Consider the following 19,895-nt stretch of genomic DNA (forward strand, 5'->3'; position numbering starts at 1 on the left):
CCATATGGTCGCCGGGCTGTGGTAGCTCAATGATATAACAACAGTGACTATCCAGCTGATCAAATTTGGTCTGTCCACAATGAAGCAACTACCTTATTATCTATGATGTGTCACACCCTCGAGACACTCATATAGCCGGCGGTCATTGCTTCATTGTGATACGCAAGCCCCTTCACCGCGGTAAGGTACTAATCATGAAGGGGAATGGACACATGTGCATGCCTTTTGTTTTATTGTTGCAGCTGCAGTGCAGCCAGAAAAATTAGGCAGGCATGTACATGCACCAGAAAGTATAATAGCGGCTGCTGCTAGCAGTGGCCTAAAAAATTCAGGAATCCGCATGGAGTCCTGGACTCTGTTGGTGGTGGCGGAGAAGGCAGTCAAACGGCCTGCGGGCAGAGGTGCTGTGTGGGGAGCGACTTAGTCTAGGGGCAGGCAGCCAGTCACATGGCGTGCAGGCAGAGATGCGGTGTGTGGGGACTGAATTAGCCAGTAGCCCTCTAGGATCCATGCCTCATTTATTTTGATAAAGGTGAGGTACTGAACACTTTTGTGACTTAGGCAACTTCTCTTCTCAGTGACAATGCCTCCAGCTGCGCTGAAGGTCCTTTCTGATAGGACGCTTGAGGCAGGGCAAGACAGAAGTTGGATAGCAAATTGGGACAGCTCTGGCCACAGGTCAAGCCTGCGCACCCAGTAGTCCAAGGGTTCATCACTGCCCACAGTGTCTACATCCACACTTAAAGTGGACCCAAATTAAAAATACAAGATTTCAGAAATAAAATCTATTTTCTAAATTATAATAATAAATAGCAGCCTTTTTAAGCTGCATGATGACAAATATTAAATATTTTACATTTATTGGAGAAACCCCTCCCTTCCTTTCAAATTGTCGGGACAAAATCCGGCAAACTGGTGGAGTAGGTGGTGTCCAGCAATGGAGGAATTGCTAATGGCTGCCCCCAGTATAACCCTAGTTGTGAAAATAGAATAGTGAAAAGCATGCACTGAAATGCTCATAGGTTTGAAGGAGTGTTTATTTATCTTTGTATGTGTCAGAGTGGTGCAACTAAATATTTTTAATAAAAAAAAATGTTTGGTTTGGGTCCGCTTTAAGGCCAGGTAGTCGGCTACCTGCCGGTCCAGGCATTGGTGGAGGGTGGATCCGGAAGCGCTAAGGCGAGGCGTTGGACTAAAGAATGTCCGCATGTCCGACATCACCATGAGATCGCTGGAGCGTCCTGTCCTTGCCTGCATGGACATGGGAGAAGGATTACTGGCAGTGGTACCTGTATTGCGTTGTGCTGTGACATCACCCTTACACGCATTGTAAAGCACAGTTGCCAGCTTGTTCTGCATGTGCTGCATCCTTTCTGCCTTCTGGTGAGTTAGTCCACCACTTTGTGCCTGTACCGAGGGTCTAGTAGCGTGGCCACCCAGTACTGCTCAATCCCCTTGAGTTTTTTATATGGGGGTCCCTCAACAGGCTGGACAGCATTAAAGATGCCATCTGCACAAAGTTGGATCCAGACGTACTATCCATCTCCTCTTGCTCTTCCCCAGTGACGTCAGGTAAGCCCTCCTTCTCCCCTCAGCCATGAACAATACCACGGGAACCTCGAGCGGCGCACGCCCCCTGCGACGCCTGCTGCGATTGTTCTTCTGCCACCACCTCCTCCTCCGCCAAAGAAACACCTTCCTCATCATCCGAGTCTGACTCTTCTTCCCCACATGACTCTTCCTCCTCCTCCCCCCTCTGTGCTGCCACAGGTTTTGAGGAAACATCTGATTCTGATGTAAATTGCTCCCACAACTGTTCCTGCAGTAACTGTTCCTCGTCACACTCCTCCACCACTCTACGCTCGGCACGCTCCAGGAAGTAAGCGTACGGGATCAAGTCGCTGATGGTGCCTCCACTGCGACTCACCAGGTTGGTCATCTCCTCAAACGGCCGCATGCGCCTGCATGCATTTCGCATCAGTGTCCAGTTCGGGGGCCAGAACATCCCCATCTCTCCAGATTCTGTCCTTCTACTGAAATTGTAGAGGTACTGGGTGACAGCTTTCTTCTGTTCTAGCAGGAGAGAGAACATGACCAGGGTCGAATTCCAGCGAGTCGGGCTATCACATATCAAGCGTCTTACCGGCAAGTTGTTTCTCCGCTGAATGTCCGCAAAGCATGCCATGGCCGTGTAAGACCACCTGAAATGCCCACACAACTTCCTTGCCTGCTTCAGGACGTCCTCTAAGCCTGGGTACTTTGAGACAAATCTTTGAATTACTAGATTTAGCATATGTGCCATGCATGGTACATATGTGAGCTTTACCAAATTCAAAGCGGAAAGGAGATTGCTGCCGTTGTCACACACCACATCTTTGCTGATCTCCAGCTGGTGCGGGGTCAGCCACTGATCCACCTATTTTTTAAGAGCAGCCAGGAGAGCTGGTCCAGTGTGACTCTCCGCTTTGAGGCAAGACATGTCTAAGATGGCGTGACACAACATACCTAGCATGCAGCATAGGCCCTGGGGAGATGGGGCTGTGTAGCTGGAGAGGAGATTGCAGCACCAGTAGAGTTGAACTGCCAAAGAGGAGGAGGACGACGACAGTGAAGAGGATGTAACAGGAGGATAGGAGGTAGCAAGAGGCCTGCCTGCCTGCAAGCCGTGGAGGTGTCACAAGTTGGTCCGCTGCACAGCCACGTACTCCCTTCTTGCCATCGGTCACCAGGTTGTGTAAGTTATGTACCTGCCATGACTGTGCTTGGCAGACCAGGCATCCATGGTCAGGTGGACCTTTGACCCAACACTGTGTGCCAGAGATGACACCACTTGCCTCTCAACTTCACGGTACAGTTTGGGTATTGCCTTTTTCGAGAAATAATTGCGTCCTGGTATCTTCCACTGCGGTGTCCCAATGGCCACAAATTTACGGAAGGCCTCAGAGTCCACCAGCTTGTATGGCAACAGCTGGCGAGCTAACAGTTCCGCCACGCCAGCTGTCAGACGCCGGGCAAGGGGGTGACTGGCAGAAATTGGCTTCTTCCGCTCAAAGATTTCCTTCACGGACACCTGGCTGCTTAGGGCAGAGGAGCAGGAACCGCTCAAGGGTGGCGGCGGAGTGGAGATGGGTGGCTGTGAAGGTGCAAGGGAGAAAGCGGCTGAAGATGCTGCACCTGAAGGAGGAAGAGAAGAAGGAGGGTGGCTTTTCTTTTGTGTGCTGCTTTTGCTCAGGTGCTCTTCCCATTGCATGAAAGCGCTTACAAAATGCAAAATAAAAATAAATGCAATTGCCATTTGCGACTTGTAGTGGGTACTAGGCCTAAAGATCTAAAATCAATTGGAAGCGTAATTTGAATTCATTTTCTAAATTGAAATCTGTACAGCAGATTTCAGTATGAACAGCACCATCTTGCATAAGTAATTAGCAATGCAGGCAAAAAACAATTGTTGCTGGAGTTCCAAACCTATACATTGGCAGAAAATGAACGGTCTGTGGGTTAACTGAGGTTCAGAATTTAAATAAACAGGGTAAGCAATTTTAAGTAAAATATGCCATCCAAGCAACAATATTTAAAGTGTAAATTATCTGATTGTTTATTTCTCAATAAAAGTGGAATTTCACTTTAATAATTTAAGCAGAACAAAACAAATTATGACATGTTTGTCTGTTTTTTGTCGACACTGTGAAACATCATTTGGTTTATATAGTTATAAACAAAACTTTGATCAAACATTGTCCAATTTCTTAACTACTACCTGGTCTAATCCTCCTGACTTCTAATGGCAGTAATGAACACTAGCTATATTTACTATAGTGGTCTCAGTTTTACCGCTGTTACATTGCAGAACATGATGAGAGCTGAGTTTCTACAAAGCATGCATGATTGCCAGTGAATAACATTTCTAAGAGACCGGTGTTGTATAAAAATACAACAGCCCAAAATCCTGGCCCAATTCCCAGCTTGAAACTGTCTGTTGGCTGCACACAGTAGTTACTCCTAGATTACATCATTTGAATTAAGAACTGGAGAATTGTGAACATATGACCAAATTACTACTGAAAGGTATTGCAGTAGATTAAGATAATATAAGTGAAGCGGTTCCAAAGAGCAGCCAATTAAAATATTTGTTTCATGTTACAGCTGAAAACTGATGGTAGCTCAAGCAAATTGTTCCACTTTTTATGGCACAGCAAATAGCACTTTAGTCTTGTAGCACTGTGTGCTTGGTTTGGATTTGGGCCAGGAAACTTTCTGCATGTACCCTACATGTATTGTTTGACTTTTACCCACGCAGTTCAGCTTCTTCCACATTACAAAAACATACAGATTAGTTATTAGGCTACCTGCTAAATTGGCCTTAGACCATGATGGAGGTGAATTATGGAAGGGATCATATTTTAATTACTTTCTGAGGGACAGTCAGGGACAAGGCTATATGGTCTGTAAAGCACTGAGCAAGATGTCAGAACTATATAAGTACACATGAGTAAACATAAATGAACTTTAAAGCATAACCAAACGGCAGAAGCTGCTGTAAGCGAAACATGCTAACTGCTGAGGTTTCAAGGATAGCTCATAATCAGTTAAGCAGCCACTATAAGCAGAGAGGGAGGAAGGAACCTATACCTCTGAGTTCAACATGTGTTTGTTTAATCATTTGAAATTTAATAGATTACTAATAAGTATCAGGATGTTGGCTGCTGATTTTTAAAATAGTAAAAATATATATAATGTGTTAAGTATTTGCTATTTAGTTCAGGCCTTCATTTATTTTGATATAAACCATGATGGGTTACTTTACCTATAGTTATCTTAACAAAAACATAGCACTAATGCCATCTCTTTACCGGAATGTAGCTCTAGCCTAATCCCTCAACGAATCCCTAACACTACTCAGTCAAGCTATCCTTGACCCCAACCAGTAACCTGCATAAATTGTAACCTGACTCTTGACATTCATTAAAAGCCAAATTCTAACATCCCCTAACCTAATCTGCCTTGACCTTCTTAACCCTCAAAATAAATTATCCGCGCCTACTGGGAAACCAAACTCTTGAGCCAGGGATTATTCTATCAGTTGCTTATATAGCTATGTCACAGTTAGTCTGGTAATAGGATGCTACAATCACCAATAGATATTCCAGACTACAGCTGAGCAAGTGACAATTTCCCTACGTTACTGTGCTTGAAGACAATCAGGCTTTTCAATTATTGTCAGTGAAAACCAAACATGACCAGCTGTTTGTATGTTCATAACTTAATAATTGAGTGATCCATACATAGCATGAAGCTCACGTAGCAATTAAATAAATTTCTCTACTTAGCAGCAGACCTTCCCTATCGTCACATTGTATTAGCAATGGAACAAAATGTGTTAAGAGTAACTGACTATTCCAATCCCATGTCAATAGTAACGTGTATTTTGTGTGAGTATTAGTATTTTCTGAGTGACATTACCAACTATGGCCCCACCAAGAGTTTGTAATATAGTCCTGTGTCAATATTTTGTAGCTCTAGTTTCTGTTCTCTGACCCTGAAAAAAGTAAAATATGTACTTGGCCGGAATCATTGGATTGGAGTTTCTGACCAAAAAAAGAGTGTCATGGGACAATGACAGCTACGAGAAGACAGAAGCTCACCATAATTTCTATTTGAGTGCAAAATCCTCTGTGCATCAACAGACAGGGTGACAAGTGATTCCTTGGCTGACAAACCCAGTTTAGGAATATGACCGATGAAACATAAAGGCCTTGCACATTCCGAGAGACTTTGCTGAACTGTTAAAAGCTAAACTATCTTTCTGACTTTGATTTACAGAATAAATATTTTGGCACATTTCTCCAGCTGTGCAATGTTTTCAGTCTGCAACAGGCAGCAATCTGTCTGATGGCAGCTGTTATCTCACCCGTATTGTTATTTTATAGCGGTGTGAAATAGCACCCTGCCACATGAATAAAACATGCTCTTTCTATGCCCCACTGTTAAAATTAATGGTGCTTATGCAGCTTTGCCACTTTTTTAAAGAATTTTCTCGTAATGCATTATTTTTCTTGGCAATATTTATCAAATCTCTTTCATGGTGTTAAGCAGCTTATTCCCTGTAGGATATCATTACTCTTTTTTTTTTGTTACTCATGTGCAGTTTCTAATACATTATTTATGTTTCAAGTTAATTTAATTAACGCTGCTACCTGTTAGTACTGAATACTAGATTTTCTGTGAATATAGATGGAATCTTTATGGATTTTACTAAGAAATACGTCTGGTAAAAGGAATCCTTTAGTGAGAGGGTTAAGCAAATTACATGTGGGGTGTGTATCATAGTGCCTTTGTAGGGCAACTTACATGTATGTTATTATTATTTGATATTTATATCGTGCTGACATGCATAGTGATGTCACTTACTGACCCTCAGATGAGCTTACAATCTAATCTCTACCATAGTCCAATTGATCCTGTTGTAGTTTAAGGCCAACTGTTTGGGGGGAGAAATTAACCAACATGTACTGTATGATTTTTAAATATATAGTAAGTATTCTGTGATACAGAATATCTTTCAGTAATATTAGTGTCCTGCAAAGTGAGCTTTCATGTTAGTAAGTGGTTTTGGTGAGTGCATCCCTATCATATTGAATGTAATATGTATAAGAAATACAATACAATGTTGCTTTGGAATCATTGCAATTGCTTGTTTCAGTAATCAGCCATTTCAACTGCCATTTAATTTCAACAGTAGTCAGCCATTTCAGATGCCACCTCCTGCTATCACCTTGATTTTAGGAGGAAGTGAGGTAAACTAAAACTTTGCTGAAAATAGTCATTTTGGCCAATAAACACAGTGCCAAAAAAAAAAAAAAAAAGAAAAGTGGAGAGCAGAAACAAAAATACTTTTTACAAGAGTGGAGAGGTTCTCTATAGACTAAGGCCTAATTTGGGTAAGCATGGTGGAGTGAATGTGCCAACCTGATAGAATAGAGGTAATTCTGGTCTGTTGCTTGGAAACCTGCAGAGAGATCAAGCACTGAGGGATTTTATTTTTCTACTTAATTTAGGTATTTTTCTTTCTTTTTTTTCCAGCATTCTTAAAATTCTATGCTTTGTCTTTGTACATACATTATAATTATTCATGTAATATGGACTTTTCACATTATCTTGTCAGTGTGTTTTCATTTGTCACGACCTCCTATAACCTATGAAGGAGTCATTCTTTTTTGAAACTACAGTTTCCATTACGTTTTAAAAGCAATTTTCCCAATACAGTCTCCTGAGCAGTTAGGTCTCGTTCACATCAGGGCGCTTTCCACAGCGCACTGCCCTGTGCGATCAGCAAGGTATTGATTTTTCCATGTAACTAAATGTAGCTGGTTCACATCTATGCGCTGCGCTGAGCAGCGTTACAAAAACGTAGTGTTGCATGCATTTCTGTGCGCTGAGCTGTAAAGCGCACAGCAATGCAAGTGAATGGGTCCGCTTTTTTAGCGCATAGAAGCGCGTACAAGCGCATAGAAGCGCATGCGTTTTTTACCCCTAATTGGAGATAAAAATACATTTAAATACAAAAACAAAGTTTTATTGCCAACTGCTGCTGCTACAGTAAGCAAAACATGCTTTAAAGAAGCGTAGCGCAAAGCACAGAACCGCGCACTAAAGCGCACACAAGCGCATGCGTTTTTTACCACGCGCTTTAACATGTTTTTCAGCGCAGCAGATGTGAACGAGGCCTTAGATGTATTTGGGAAGCAATGCCTAGAGTCCAGTCTTTGACCCCGCTTAACCGAGCATATGTAGAAACACGAAACAGCCGTCGATGGTCATCTTAGTGCCAATATTAAAGGCACAGTGACACAAGCACATGCTGCTGTTTGTAACTGTACAACTGCCTGGTTAAGCTGGATTTTGCTCTACTGACACTACACTAAATGATCATTTTGCATTAGATGGTGGCCACATTCTGCTTCTAAATATCAAATGCCTAGAGTTCTACTTTAAGTTTTGAAAAACATAAAAAGAATAGTCACGTTAAGCCTGCAATCATTTTCTGCATGTAAGTTCCAGTTGCAATGTAGCAATGTGTCCCTTTTATAGCCAAGCTATTCATAGTGTTCATACATAGTTCCTGATGGTCTCCAACATTCAATAGCTTATCAAAAGCAGAGAGCACTGCATTAAACAGTTTGAGCTGTATTAAATATTGGCCTTGCTAGCTTTCAATCCTTCCCCACCCAAAATGACATTTGCTTTGGAGGAGTTATTCAAGATTAGAAAAGTTGCTAGTGCTACTGATAGATTCAGCATAGTATGAAAATACAGGCCTAAATATAGAAAGATAACATATTTCACACATTCTGTATCTTTTAAGAAGCAATATTTCAGAATCACATCACCTATGCATATAGATACATTCCACAGTAGCAAAGAAGCAATGCTCAATATTGATACAAAATTATCTTCCGACTTAGATTCAGAAAATTAAAGAATACATCTCTCAGCATGTGGTTCTCTCTTCATGTTGATTCATCTTTATAAATTGTGCATTCAGCTGGTGTTCTGTGCAGCTCTCAGTTGGTGTGGGAGTAGAGGCAATGAATACTCACAACACATAGCATACAGAGCTGGGGCCGGCTATGGTGTCTCTGAGGTTCAGAGATAACTATGTGGAATTTCACGCTAACTTAGGTTATTTTTCTCCAGATAATTTTATCAATTTATGTAGTTTCCAAGTGGCAGAACTCTGCACTGTGCGCTTGTGTGTGTGTTATGGGGGATACAGCAAAAGACAGAGACAGAAAAGGAAAGCAGTCAGAAAAACCCACAGTAATATGTGATTTATGGGTTGAAAAATAAAATTAAGAAGATAATCAAAATCATACTTACAAAACATTGCTTTTGACCAAAAGCAGTTACATTATAGATATTGATAGATAGATAGATAGATAGATAGATAGATAGATAGATAGATGAGATGGTAGCCTGATGTGTTAAACATAACACATATCTTTAACTCTTCACATATGTTCATTCATGCATACGAATTATCATACTGGGCCCTTCTCTTTCCTTGCTATTTGGTTTAGAGAGAAGACTAGCCATTGTCCTCTGGGATTGAAATGCTAAGGATGAAGAACAGTGAGGAACATTGACGAACATAAAAAACTGGAGTGTTTTAACTCTGCAACTGTCTCCTGAGAATTGTATGATCTTGGAGGAATTGTTTTGCCAGGTTTGTGAATTAGTGCTGAGAGAATTAAATAGTATGCATTTGCATCGGTCAGTTCCCCCCCCCCCCCACACACACACACACACACCTTCCTTTTTATTAAAACAGAGCCATGATTTTATGATGTTATTTGTACACAAGGATGCCTGTTTATAAAGAGAGTACAAGCAGTCTAGGAGGATTTTTTTTCTTAAAGGGGAACTGAAGTAAGAGGTATACGGAGGCTGACATATTTAATTCTTTTTAATCAATACCAGTTGCCTAGCAGCCCTGCTGGTCTATTTATCTGCAGTAGTATCTGAATAACACCAGAAATAAGCATGCGGCTAGTCTTGTCAGATCTGACATTAATGTCAGAAACACCTGATCTGCTTAATGCTTGTTCAGGGGCTATGGCTAATAGTATTAAAGGCAGAGGATCAGCAGGGGGGCCTGGCAACTGGCATTGCTTAGATGTAAATAAATATGGCAGCCTCCATATCCCTCTCACTTCAGTTGTCCTTTAAGTTATGTAATGTTTTAGATTGCCTTATTCTTAAAAGCTAGAAAAAAATGGACACTTTTAGAATATTTTTTTTATTACCCCATTATTATTCAGTATTTATATAGTGCCAACCTCTTCCTGCAGTGCTGTACAGTGTATATAGTTTTATCATAAACTGTCTCACAGAAGGGCTCACAATCTAATCACTACTATAGTCCATCAGTGCCAATTGTTTTTAGGGGGACAATGTACTCAGCCAACTCTGTCCCTTAAACAACTGGCACACCTGATATTTTGTCAACCTTATGCTGGGCATACACAGCGTCGAGGGAGGCTTATCAATCGAGCCTGATGGCTCGATTGATAATATCCGATGTGTCCGATCACCGCGGGGATCGGTTCCGCGCTCGATACCCAGGAATCGATCCGGGTGCACACGCGGATGAGCGGGGACGCGGCAGAGTCGATCCGGCGGCTAATTGGCCGTCAGATCGACCCGTGTATGCCCAGCATTAGGGAACACCAGAACACATAATGGGTCTGTCCAGGGTGTGTGTGAAGCTTTAAGCACACCTAACTTGGACCAAAAAGTGGTTTTTATTTACCTGGAACTATTTTTTTACTCCCCACCCCGCTTAATTTTTGAGAACCCTTGCTTTCCTCCAGGTACCCTCCATTGTGCTGCCCCTTCAAAAGATCTGGGACTAGAACTCCAGTGTCAGGTTACTGTGCTTGCACAATCCCATCCATGTGCCTCCTTAATCATGCTCCCATTGCCAAGAGCATTTTGTGTATGCGTGGTACTTTTGAAGAAATGTACACGTGCAGAATGCTCCCAGTGATGGGAGTGCAGTTGAGGAGGTGCACAGATAGGACTGTGCATGTGCAAATCTTTCAGAAGGGGCAGTGACACAATTGAGGGGACCCAGGAGGACACTGAAGGATTACAGGGGGCTGAAGGATAAGTAAAAATCTTCTTTTTAGTCTAATTGAATCATGCTCCCAACACTGGGAGCATTCTGTGCATGTGTGGTACATATTCTTCTGAGAACTGCACATGTGTAGAATGATCCCAGCAACTGGAGTGCAATTTAGGGAGTGCACAGATAGAGCTGAAGGAAACCCCAAGTAAGTAAAAATAATGTTCAAATGTATCAGCACACTGCTTTTAGAATGCTTAACACTCTTTTTATTGAGCTATGTGTTCCATAGAGATATTAGAGCCGACAATTATTTCGGGGGGCCACGCAGGGTCCCCCTTTATCAAGGCATTGGGTACAACCACATGTTTCTTAACAAACATTATATACAATCATAATCCCCATGCACCCCACCCCAATTGTGACAAAACGATGATGTCATTTCCAATGTTTACAATATAAACACACCAGCAAAACTCTGTAGTTCCTATAATCAAAATCTCCTTTGCATCAATAATTCAAATGTGCTCATTAGATATCTAGATCTAATGAGCACATCTGAATTACTGAGGCAATCTCCCAATTTTCATAGGGAATGCGACCTGAGGGACATGGATCTGGTATGTATGACTGCATACAGTAGTGCTGCGCACACTGATTTATCATATTGATGCAAAGGAGATTTTGATTATAAAAACTACAGAGTTTTGCGGGTGGGTTTATATTGTAAACATTGGAGATGACATCATTGTTTTGTCACAATTGGGGTGGGGTGCATGGGGATAATGATTGTATATAATGTTTGTTAAGAACTATGCGGTTGAAACCACACGCCTTGATGAAGGGGGACCCTGCGTGTCCCCAGAAACAATTGTTGGCTCTAATATCTCTATGGAACGCATAGCTCAATAAAAAGAACGTTAAGCATTCTTAAAGTGGTGTGCTGATACATTTGAACATTGTTTCTACTCGGGACATGCCTACGTCCTAGTATCAAGCACCCGACCTACACTAGATGGTGTGCCCTCTATAACCTTCAAACTACCAGGTAAGTAAAAGTCTACTTTTTGCTCCAATTCAGGTGTACTGTTACATAAGCCCCACACATCAAACCTTTATATTAAAACCAAGAATTCAAACCATTAAGTCATTACAACAGACACGACCTTTGTTAATTGCATTGGATTGGCTCCGGCAGCTATCATTAGCTCTTAGCCTTTTAAAGAGAACCCAAAGTGGGTTATTAAATCTAAAAAGGGACACAGAGGCATGTTCCCATCTGCAGGGCATGTTTCATTTTTTTTTCCCATCATACATTTTTTTATTAAGGCTTAGATTGTCATCATACAAATAGTTAACCACTGTGTTGAAAGGTTTTACAGATTACAAGTAAAGCGACATTGTTTACAATATGTACCCCTTATCAGTCATTCACAAGACCTTATAGGTAGACCATAAGGCGTACAGCTTTGAGCTGGATCTGACGAAACCAGGTGGTCTCTAGTGAGACCTTCGACAGATTAAGAGTTATTATCTTCGCGTCGGAAGTCGAAAGTTCTGTAATGTTCCAATGCGCCTTATGAATGAAACGGTGTGAAAGTAGTATAGTCCTTAAAGACCAGAGAACAAAGAAGAACAAAAAAACTTAAAACTTAAAAATGAGATAACCGAACAGAAATATAAAGTTTAGTATTACATTATAATACCACCTTAGTACTTAAAAAAATGACCCGCAGGTACGATGTATATGATAAGATCAGATAACATTACTTACATTAATCATGCGATATATTAGGCTAGGCCTTAATAGTGGGCCTATGGAATCTTGTGATTTTCTTATTATTCGTGAGAATATGCGGAGATTGCAGGGCATGTTTCTGTGTTCACTGATCACTGCTCTCTGCACCTGCTGTGTCCTGCCAGCCCCCCCCTCTCCGAATCTGCCAACATTCAGATGTCTGCAAACTAACGGGGAGGGGCGTCCCACTGCAGGCTAAGGAGCACCTGCAAAATGTCCCTTCCTTGCCTATCAGAGCCTTCTAACAGGATCTAATAGGCCCTCCGCTGCCTGCTCCCCTTCTCTCCCCCGCCCCCTCCAAGTCAATCAGTGCTGTGCTCTCAAAGGAAAGCACAGACACTTTGCAGCGTTGTGACCCCTAAGGTCACTGAAGTAAAAATTATGGATGGCAGCAGAGAGGGACGGCAGGGAGAAGAGTAATGAGTGCTGCCTGGTCCAGTAACCCCCATGGACCAGGCAGCATGTTTTTCTTTCACTAGACCGGGCTAAGATTCTCTTTAACAATCCTCCGCACATTATCTTGCATTAGATAATGCATGCCAGGGCATCTTCTGCCAGCATATTTTGTTTAGCTGCTTAATGCAGAGTGACACAGGGAGCATTTTTATATTTACCTGTTCCAGGCACTTGGTTCGGCTTCTCCTCTCCTCCAACCGTGGCACTGAACTCCTGGAGTTCCGATCACATGTTTTGACATGAGACTGTTTGTACAATTACATCTGCACCGGTGGAATATTATGACGTGCTGTGATCACCCCTGGAGTCACAGGGACCTTGTATATCAGTTGAAAGGATCCGCACCGTCGGAGGGGATTGTCCCAATTCAAAGGTAATGCGGTAGTTGGTCGGCAGAGCTTGGGATCAGCCGACACCGCTCTTGACACCTATGGCATGAGGACTGAAATAGCTCTTTGGAGGTGTTTTACACATCTTGGAGCATATGAGGAGGTGCCTTTGGTGTAAATGCCTTTTGGGTGATCCCTCTGGAGTCTGATCGGCCTTAAGTGAGTATTTGCTCGGTTGCTTCCTGCACAATAATTTCTGTATTGTTTATGCACATCAGATTGATTTTCATTGGCTTGTACTATTATGAATATGCATGTATGCAAATTGTTATGACACGTTGTAGTCTTCTTTTAGGTCCTCTACCCGTGTATTTAATGGGCATGGTTTGAGTGAATATGTCAGTGTGTACTGGAACCATTCTGAGGAAGGATTGTATCCGAAACGCTGTGGTCAATGGTGATCCAGGACGCATTCAGATTTTGCCTATGATGTTTTAAAGAGCTTTAAATAAATTTCTACGTTTTTAGACGGTGCGGATCCTTTCAACTGATTGACATGAGACTGTAACCCAGGGGACGGTGTCAGCATTGCAGCGTCACCTGGTGGTGGAAGAGGGGTGGTGGAAGAGGGATGATGAAAGAGTATCTTCCAATGCTGACATAATTCTGTGTGATACAATCACATTTCAGAAAAAGATGCCAGCATTGCAGCGCTATGGGTGGAGGAGAGGAGACGCCAATCTAGTTGGCCAGAGAAGGTAAATATGACAGTTCCCTCTGCATATCCTGCCAGGCTGGGGAAGACACACTTCCTCGGCGACAGAAATAATTTAGCCCTGCAGCTCGCATATAGTTTTACTATATGTGGCTTCTAAAGGGTTAATGCTAGCAATAGTCTTTAGTGCACCAGGTAAATGAGACTGAAACCTAGCTCATCTCTAATGAGGACAATTGTCATACTGCATTATAATAAAGATTTGAATACCATAATTGAGTAACAGTGAAATCAGAGATCCTAATTACAGAAGGTATTTTAATTGAGTGTATTATTTTTAGATACAAAATAATACAGTGCATTGGTTGCTCTAGGCAATACTTAGAGATTATTTTCCTTAAGTCATTATAAATCAATACCCGAGCGCAGTGACAATAGTTTTGCTGATCATCTTTAGATGGACTTGACAAATAAGAAGACAGTTTTTAGTTATGATTTTACAGAGCCCAAGTGGCAGCCTTCATTATTCTTTTCAAGTATCACAGCAAAAGCCTAATTTGTTTTGCCTCCTCTCTCCAGCACAGTGCCACTATTGTTACTGAAAGATTGCCAAGGGATGATACGGGACCTCAGAATAAAAAGCATGGCATAAAGGATAACCTTTCTAAAAAAATGAGTATATGTTTAATTTTAGTGATTTCCAAGTTCAATTCCAAAATCAAAAAGCTCAAAAAGATCAGCTGCCAGAACATCAGAACATTAAGAAATGTAAGGATCCTAAACAGTTATCTATAGCGCAGATTAATTTAAACATCACACATTTTCATGCAGCCTGCACTGCTGAGCAACCGCAAAGTCTTGAGGCTTTATCACTGTTTTTCAATGTAAAAAAAAGTGACAAGAAAAGAGACAACTAACTTAAATTTCATTTTATGTGACAAAAAAAATCTATTTGATGCCCAGCCATAGTTTTACATGTACCTTTACAGTTTGAATTAAATACATTATTTAAAAATGGTAAAGCCGAAGGCTGGGCTGAGTAGGTACTGTACTTTTTGTCTTTTCAATTAGTACGTTGTATATTGAGAGTTCATAAGATCACTCAAATCTACTGTAAGTCAGAAGAATATTTTAGCAATTTATATGCATTATTGAATCTAAAAGGCGTTAATGGGTTCTAAAGCAAATTAGTGAATGCACAAGCAACAGTTAGCACATTCCATAAGTGCTAATGGATATATTACATTAAATATCATATGTTCATTAGCTTCTTCCTAAGTGAGCCCCAGTGGGGGGGGGGGGGGGTGTTTGTGTAATGAACACACAGGCCACATATCCATGCACTGGTGCAATGAATATCCCTTCAGGGAGGGTTATATAGCTTGAATACTCAACAGGAGAAAACAATGGGATACAGAAATTTGAGTGGGTGTAGCTAAATTTACCGCTGTTAAAACTGAAAAGGGATATAAAAGTCAAGGTAGCTGGATAATTATTTATGGACATAGACACATTCTGCAGTAAAGCTACATAGATGAATGCTGCCTGACAATCTAATATTGTTGGAAACCTCTGTAAGTGTTAGGCTAACTGAATGGATACAGACATTGTCAGGGGGCAGCGCAGCACTATTTTTTTTTAAATCATGTAGCTAGTCTAGTGCTAGCTACATGATAGCCGCTGAGCAGCGGCATCCCCCCACCCTCTCCGTTTGCCTCCGGCGATCAGCAGAAGCAGGAAATCCCGTTCAGAACTGGCTTTCCTGCTAGGCTTCCCTGGTCGCCATGGCGATGGTTGTCATCACGACGTGACGTCACCGGGAGTCCTGATCCACCCCTCAGTGCTGCCCGGTGCTGATAGGCAAGGGGTCTGGGGGGGGGGTGGCGTGGCGGATAGCGGCGAATCGCGTGGAGTGGCGGCAATCGGGAAGTACACGCAGCTAGCAAAGTGCTAGCTGCGTGTACAAAAAAAAAATATGCAAATCGGCCCAGCAGGGCCTGAGAAATCCTCCTGCGCGCGTAGCCCGACCTGAGGTCGGCTTACCGCCAGGGGGGTTGAAGGAGAACTGTAGTGAGAGGGATATGGAGGCTGCCATATTTATTTCCTTTTAAGCAATACCAGTTGCCTGGCAGCCCTGATGGTCTATTTGCCTAAAGAAGTGTCTGAATCACACCAGAAACAAGCATGCAGCTAATCTTGTCATATCTGTCTAAATTTGTCAGAAACACCTGATCTGCTGCATGCTTGTTCAGGGCCTATGGCTGAAAGTATTAGAGGCAGAGGATTAGCTGAATAGCCAGGCAACTGGTATTGCTTAAAAGGAAATAAATATGGCAGCCTCCATATACCTCTCACTACAGTTCTCTTTTAAAGGTGTCAACTGTATAATATGGGTGCTCATTTACAGTGGTTCTTATTAGTAGCTTTTCAGCCACTCAGATAAATTACGGCTTTACAACCACTTAAATTAGCTACATTTACCGCCACTTGTGTAAATAACTGCTTTATAGCAGCTGTAGGTGCTGTAATTAGCGGCTTTACAGGCAAGACATTGAGTTTCAGACATATAGGTGATGGTTAGTGTTAGGAGTAGGTAGAGGGAGGTTAGCGGTAGGAGCAAATAGGGAAAGGTCAGTATGAGGATTAGGTTACCGTAGGGGACAGTAGAATATCAGTATAATTACCAATATTCTACTATCGAGAATAGTACAATATGGAAAACTCTAAAATGTGAAAAGGGTATATTTTAAACATATATGTGTACAATTAAACAACTATTCAATTGTAGTTTTGTTTTCCGTTATCTTTTGCATTTTCTTGCTGAAGAAAAAGATCAAAATAGCTGCACTTTCTTTATTGGCACTACAACAGGAGAAAGTTATTATTATTCTAATTCTACTGTGGCTTTATGACAAAATAAAGCCATTAAAACCATTTAAGGGGTACGCTTATTGTTGGAACCCATTCGTGGGTGATGATTTAGCTTTGTAACAGTTTTATGCAGTGTTTCTTCACTTCTGTTCAGTTATTCAATCTCCTTCTCCAAAACAAAATGATCTCTCTTCACAGCTAACCGTAATCTTCCATTTCATGTTAACCTGTTTCTGATGCCTAACTTCATCCTCCACCTATTGTAAAGCCCTACCTGATGCCTAATTATTTCTCCCTGAATCTTAACCATTTCCTGATGCCTAAGTCTCTTTAATTGCCAGTGGCAGTTTCAAAATGGTCTCCAGCTTACTGATGTCAGAAGTGAAATTCAGAATTCTGATTTCATAAAATAAAAATAGATTTTTCCTCTAAATCTGAAAACTCATAGTTAAATAGCTTTATGGAAAGCTTCCCACTTGCATACTTCACCATGTTGCCGAGGTTTTGGCAAACCGTATCTGTATACCTATACAGCTACAGCAAAGGCATTAGAAATTAGTTTGTTGCCTTGGTAGCAGGGACTGATGAGGTTCATCTGTCTGCTCTGAATGCCTATATGAAGAAACTGTCATATACAATACAGTACTGTACAGTATATTGAACAGACCAGTCATTCACAGACTAGCTATCATTCATTTAAAAACAAAATTGCTAAATGTAGATTTTTTTTCCTTGGGTTACCCCCACATCAAAGCTTGCTACACTGTGATATAAGACATGCCCGAAAGTATTTTTCTCAAGAAGGACATTAATATATATAGCTGCACTTTAATTCATTACAAGGATTTTCATTACAATTATATTCATGCTTAGAAAAATTATCTTGATAAGTAATTAACATTCTGCCACAGTAGGCTGTTGCTTGATCTTCCATTGTCTTTCTTTTTTGATATCTGAATATTTATTTTTGATGTATAGGTCTTGATGAAAGCTATGTATATTGTATGTGCAGTCATGAGGGTTATTAAGAACTGAAGCATGCACAAGGAAATAAAAAGATAATTTTATTGTGACTTCAAACATCACTGACTCCTGGAATGGGCAATATAATTTTAAATAGCTGTGAACAGAGCAGCAGATGATACATTGATAGTGTCTTGGAAGTTGTCAGTGGGTGGTATGCAGACTTTTGCTTGACTGCATTTTTCAGGAAAGTGTCATTTAATCTATAGTCAGTATATATTGTGCACAATAATTTCTGGCTGTTAAAAATGTGAATCTTTGTAATTGTCTATAAATTCATGGTTTTATACAATAATGCAGTGGGATCAAACTATTATTCATTATCTTTGACCATTTGATCTGAGAGTCCAAAATTCTCAGATGCCACAGCTGCATATTTTGTGCCAGGTCAATAAGAATGTAACTAAGAATGTAAACTGGATATGAGGCACAGGAATTGTGTGTACATGGCATTACGCTGCCCGTCATGTTGGCACAGAGTGAGCCAAATGATGGCTCGCCCTGCTGCCACACAAATTCTGGGCAGGTTTAATTACTATTCCCCCTCTGAGACATAGTAACTTAGAGGGAGAAGTAATTTGGGGTACGGCAAGCACCGGATCCCAGAATTACCCGTGTGTGTGTGGCACGGACTATAGCATTAATGCTGTAGCCACACAAAGTTTTGCCACTATGCAATGCGTGGAAGGCACGGAAAAGCCCTGCCTAGGGAATTGTACTGTTTAATACCAAATCATGAAGTTTCATGTTTTATAGTTATAGTATTCACAAGGACTTGACTTCTGTATAAGGTGCCTGATCAAGTGCAAATAGGGAAAGGTCAGTATGAGGATTAGGTTACCGTAGGGGACAGTAGAATATCAGTATAATTACCAATATTCTACTATCGAGAATAGTACAATATCAGTAAAATTACCAATATTCTATTATCGGGGATAGTGGAATATCGATAAAATTACCAATATTCTATTATTAGCATTTCCTGGCTCCCATTTTACAAGGCGCAAAAAACCTCGAATGGTAAGGTCATTCGTAATTTAATATCAATCGAGATATATCCGACACCCAAATAACATATGCAATTTTTACATGAATGCTAAAGTTCTATCTTCAAAGCCCACTGAAAGAAATCCTTGACAAGGACATATTTGTCTACAGGCTTATACCAGGTATATAATCCTGGGATGACTGGCACCGAAGAATAAGCTTTAACGTTTTCTTCTAAAGTATGAATAAAGACCTTTTGGACAATGACTTATTCACTCAATGGAGACTAGCTCAAAATGCTGAGAAATAATGATTTTTTTTCCGTTTTTTTCTTATTCTTTCTGTTAAAATGCATTTACAGTAAAGTGGCTCTTAGCAAAAGGTACCCCCCCAAAGAAAGCCTAATTGGTGTCGGAAAAAACAAGATATAGATCAGTTCATTGTGATAAGTAGTGATACAGTTATAGGCTAATGAATGGGAGGTGAACATTGCTCAAGTGAAAACGACGGAACAAGAATGGGTTAAACTCAGTTTACATATATGCATATATGTAAACTGAGTTTAAAGTGGATATGAGACATTGTTGAGCGCTCTGCAAATTACCCCAACTTCATTGATTAGAAATTAGTTGCCTGATCAAGTGCTGCCAAATAAATCCCTTTCAAATACATTTTTAAATAAGTAGATCCTTTACAAGTAATTTCCAGAGCTGCAGGATGTTATCTTGTCAAAAAGCTATATCCATACCCTATATCTCAGTCTCAACAACATGGTTAATAAAAAAAAAAATTAAATCATAATTATTACAATTATTCTGAGTATTTTCTTGCTAGCTGGTGGCTTAAAGTGCATTTTTGAAAGCATGAACATATTACCTAGGAGAAAAAGTGAATTGCATCGGGCCCATTGTATTCAGTTGTCCATTTTTGCTGTCTAAAATTAAAACATATTACAACTATGGCATTTTTTTTAACCCATTGTAACTTTAGGCCAACTTTAACTCCTTTAGCTAGGCTCTTTTATGTAACATGGATAAACCTTCAAAATAAATATTTAGGTGTAGAAACCTTGCCGTGACAGACAGTTTATTA

Source organism: Hyperolius riggenbachi, chromosome 1 (assembly GCF_040937935.1).
Source record: "Hyperolius riggenbachi isolate aHypRig1 chromosome 1, aHypRig1.pri, whole genome shotgun sequence".
Lineage (NCBI taxonomy): Eukaryota > Metazoa > Chordata > Amphibia > Anura > Hyperoliidae > Hyperolius > Hyperolius riggenbachi.